Below are 4,994 nucleotides of genomic sequence, written 5' to 3'. Positions count from 1 at the left end.
CCTTCTTGTGGGTCCCACCGTGAGTACCTCTTCGGGGGGAAACTAAGCCACCTCTGTGAAATTTTGGGCTTAGGGGCTGCCAACCCTTTCGCCTGTAACTCAATCGGTGCAACGTCAAATAATAAGCCTCGAAACAATAATGAAAATTTAGAATTAAATTTGGGTGAACCCACTGGTTTACCCCCACCGATTAATATAGAAGGTCATAATTGTCGATTCCCTACATGTAACAAAACATTTGCAACTGTAGTAGGTCGGGGAGTTCATGAACAGAAAACACACAAAGAATGGTATGATGAGGAACTTGCCAAAATAGTGCCAAAGAAAGCAAGGTGGACGGAGGAAGAGCAGAAAATGATGGCCAAAGAGGAGGCCCTCTTAATAAGGCAAGGTGTGGGTCAAATAAATAAGGCCCTCCTCGCAGTAACACCAGGGCGGACGCTGGAAGCTATCAAAGGCCAAAGGCGATCCCCCAAATATAAATGCCAGGTCGCAGAGTTTCTTGCTATGCCTGTGAACCAAAGCACCAACAATGCATGCCCTCCAGCCACTGAAGATACCTCCAAACATGAGCTAGCTAATGCACTAAAAGCCGCTGCAGGACAGGATGCAGATAAATTTAATAGCTCTCTTCTAGTGAGCATTTGTCATAGGGCGGTAGAAATGTCACCGGAAGAAATAGAAAGAAATGTGACTGAATATCTTAAAGCCACCTTTCCAATAAAAAGGAAAGTTAAGCCTTAATTAAACAAAAGAAGTAATGCACCAATAATAAGTAAGAGACAGTTGCGTAGAATAGCATACAAAAACACTCAAAAATACTGGGCTAAGAACCCTAGTAAATGCATATCCTATTTACTAGATAGCAAAACAACAACTGTCATGCCTCCATCTGATATAATGGTGCAATACTGGAAAAACTTATTAACATGCTCGTCCTCTGAAACACCAGGCACTGATGAAGCGAGAAACGACGATCTCTCGCATTTATGGAGCCCAATTACCTCCCAAGAAGTTAAAGATTCACTTCCAGCGAGGAATTCGGCCCCTGGGCCCGATGGCATATCAGTTAACCTACTGAGGTCGATGCCCATAAATCTATTGGTAAATCTATTTAATGTTATACTATACATGTATATGGGTCGCGTTCCTGACACAATGACTGAATCCTATACTTCTTTGATTCCCAAAAAGGATAACGCGGAAAACCCAGGGGATTATAGACCGATAACAGTTTCATCGGTCCTTACAAGAACATTAAATAAAGTACTCGCTAAGTGGAGTTAAGATCGACGAGAGACAGAAAGCCTTTCAAGCTGTCGACGGGTGCGCATATAACATCTTTGCGCTTGACCAGTTGCTAAGGTACCACAGGCAAAATAAGAAACTACTCTATTTAGTCTCTATAGACGTGGCAAAGGCATTTGATTTGATCTCCCATAGAGCTCTGACCGATACATTGAAATATTATAACCTGCCACAACCATTTATCAACTATGTTAATGATCTGTATAGAAGGGGTTGGACCAGACTCTGGTTTGGCCGCTTCACCTCGGATTCCATTAGTCCGAGGTGCGGGGTCAAGCAGGGAGATCCTCTGTCTCCGGTCCTCTTTAACATGATCATGAACAGGATGTTTGAAAGAACCCCACCAGAAATCGGGGTCAATGTTGACGATGCTTCTACAATATTCTTGCCTTTGCCGACGACCTAGTCTTGGTAGCATCGTCGGTCGGAGGTTTGCAGAAGTTATTAGATCATGCCGGTCAATACATGTCTAACTGTGGCTTAATTATAAACAATAACAAGTCATTTACAGTTACGGTCAAGAACGTGCCGCACGTCAAAAAGTCGATTATAGATAGAGCAACTACATTTAGCTGCAACGGTCAAACACTACCCGCACTCACAAGAGTGGATAGCTGGAGCTACCTCGGTGTCCAGTTCAATCCCGAAGGTGCAAACCTAGGGAACATGAGATTAAAATTACTAACAATCATTGACAAATTAACTAAGGCACCGTTAAAACCTCAACAAAGACTTTTTGCACTACGAACTGTAGGCATACCCAGAATACTCCACCAACTAGTATTGGGTCATGCAAAAATCGGGTACCTCAAAACGCTGGACGGATTGATAAGAAAAGCCATAAGATCATGGCTAAGACTACCCAATGACGTAACATTAGCGTACTTTTATGCCCACTGTAGAGAGGGCGGTTTATCAATTCCATCCCTTAGGTGGCTCGTACCCCTTAGACGCAAAAATAGAATCCAGAACTTGAACTCTACCGACTCAAGCTTCCACAAGCTTGAGATCGCAAAATGTGAGAAAATGCTACTTGACAACAACACCGTCATAAGCTCTCAAAAAGAATTGGATGAGAAATGGGCCCGCACACTTCATAAGTCAGTGGACGGAAACCCACTTAAACACTCAGCCAAAACACCATCCCAACATCGATGGATTACAGAGGGCAACAAACTTCTCACTGGCAGAGACTTTGTAAACTGTGTAAAGTTCAGAATAAACGCGATGCCCACAAGGTCACGTACTACGAGAGGAAGAATGGAGGACAGATACTGCAGGGCAGGTTGTAATGCCTTGGAGACACTGGATCATGTACTCCAAACTTGTCACAGAAGCCATCGCCAACGCATTGAACGCCACAATGCAGTAACCAACTATGTAAAGAGGGCACTAGAGAAATCTCATTCACAAGTTGATCTTGAGCCATCTTTCAAAACAACCGAAGGAACTAGGAAGCCTGACCTAATAGCGGCACAGGACGGGAAGGTCATAGTATTAGACACCCAAATAGTAGGAAGCTCTGCCGACTTGGCAGCTTCACATAAGAGGAAGATAGATTATTACAAGCCGCTGGTAGACATGATAAAGACAAGGTATAATGCAACTGAGGTAAACTTCAACACGATAACTCTTAATATCAGGGGTGTTTGGTATGGAAAATCGGCGGAGTTCCTAACATCAAATAAAATACTTGGGAAGGACGAACTCAAAATTGTTTCAACCAGAGTTATCATCGGAGGACTGAATGGGTTCGCAAAATGGTCAAAAACAACGACAGTTAAGAAGAAAAGACAGGGAATTGGATGACCAAGTATATTAATGCGTGCTGCCTGCGCCAACATCCTCCAGGCACAAAACTAGAAGTTAGGTTTAGTGGGTATTGCCTTCGGGTCGAGTCCCACACTGCCTGGTCAACCTGGCGACCGGCGTGCGTAAATGCATTCCCCTCCTAGCCAAAAAAAAAATATATATAGCCAAATGCCTGTCATCTAACTAGTGACGCGCATGAATGGATTAACGAGATTCCACTGTCCCTATCTACTTCTAGCGAAACCACTGCCAAGGGAACGGGCTTGGAAAAATTAGCGGGAAAAGAAGACCCTGTTGAGCTTGACTCTAGTCTGGCATTGTAAGGAGACATGAGAGGTGTAGCATAAGTGGGAGATAGTAATATCGTCGGTGAAATACCACTACCTTTCATCGTTTCTTTACTTACTCGATTGGGCGGAAAGCGTGCGTCGAGAACTTTCGTTCCGACTGTCACGGTTTTCTAGAGCCAAGCGTGTAAGAGTGGTGTGAGGCTTCGCGCCGATCGCCAACTATACTCTTAGCGTGATCCGATTCGAGGAAATTGCTAGGCGGGGAGTTTGACTGGGGCGGTGCATCTGTCAAATAATAACGCAGGTGTCCTAAGGCCAGCTCAGCGAGGACAGAAACCTCGCGTAGAGCAAAAGGGCAAATGCTGGCTTGATCCCGTTGTTCAGTGTGCACAGGGACTGCGAAAGCATGGCCTATCGATTATTTTGGCTTGAAGAGTTTTCAGCAAGAGGTGTCAGAAAAGTTACCACAGGGATAACTGGCTTGTGGCAGCCAAGCGTTTATAGCGACGTTGCTTTTTGATCTTTCGATGTCGGCTCTTCCTATCATTGCGAAGCAGAATTCGCCAAGCGTTGGATTGTTCACCCACAAATAGGGAACGTGAGCTGGGTTTAGACAGTCGTGAGACAGGTTAGTTTTACCCTACTGATGAATCGTCGTTGCGATAGTAATCCTGCTCAGTACGAGAGGAACCGCAGGTTCGGACATTTGGTTCACACACTCGGTCGAGCGGCCGGTGGTGCGAAGCTACCATCCGTGGGATATGCCTGAACGCCTCTAAGGCCGTATCCTTTCTAGACAAAGTAAGCAACGATATCTCTAAGAGTCTCGTGAGTCGAAAGGCTCAATACAATGTGATTTATTAGGTATTCGGCACACGCCGTTCATCGCACGAGCCGAATGAGGCGCTGGACAGGGGCGATATCCGTCCGTTATATCTGTCTTGCCTATAGCGGTCGATCATGGGTCACTAGTTCGATGTAGAGACTCGGAATCGTTTGTAAACGACTTAGGTACCTGGCGGGTGTTGTACTCGGCAGAGCAGTTACCACGCTGCGATCCGTTGAGACTCAGCCCTTGGCTTGGGGATTCGTCATGTTGGCTTGACGTCACCCCACGCTATAGAGCATAAGCCTTAAGCCGTCGCATTGCAGCATGCCACAATCAGTAGGCTTGACAGTCGAAAACTTGTACATGCTGTACATGTGTACATGTCTTCGGTATCTACCTAGCTATTTTGTACAACGTGCGTGAGTCAGCACGTAAATCAAAACTTATCGACAAATTCCAATACTAGAAATATTCATTATTTCTTTCAATAACCATAATGTCAAGAGAATAAATATAAATATTTTGTAAGTTTACGAAATATATGTTTTTAAGAGAAACTTTTCATAATTTTTAATATAAATATATGATATAATTCATTAAATTCTAAATAGGGAGAATGTTTTTGCTAATTCTTGGAAATGGTACAAGTTGCTAATAAGCAAAGTACGTATAAGTTATCTACAATGCAAAATGCGTGCAAGTTGTCAATTTGCAGAATGCGTGCAAGTTGTCAATTTGCAGAATGACGTGTAAGT

At 44.1% G+C, this 4,994-nt stretch overlaps 1 pseudogene; it reads left to right on the top strand.

Annotated features, from left to right (window-relative positions):
* The window catches only part of LOC113380635, a 7,191-nt pseudogene extending 2,689 nt beyond the window's left edge, over positions 1-4,502 (top strand).
* Positions 4,503-4,994: the final 492 nt, after the last annotated feature.

This window comes from Ctenocephalides felis, unplaced genomic scaffold, assembly GCF_003426905.1.
Source record: "Ctenocephalides felis isolate EL2017-DRISC unplaced genomic scaffold, ASM342690v1 CF-g0.4_SCAFFOLD_02275, whole genome shotgun sequence".
Lineage (NCBI taxonomy): Eukaryota > Metazoa > Arthropoda > Insecta > Siphonaptera > Pulicidae > Ctenocephalides > Ctenocephalides felis.
The sequence above is the reverse complement of the archived record's forward strand: the minus strand, read 5'-3'. Positions and strand labels throughout refer to the sequence as shown.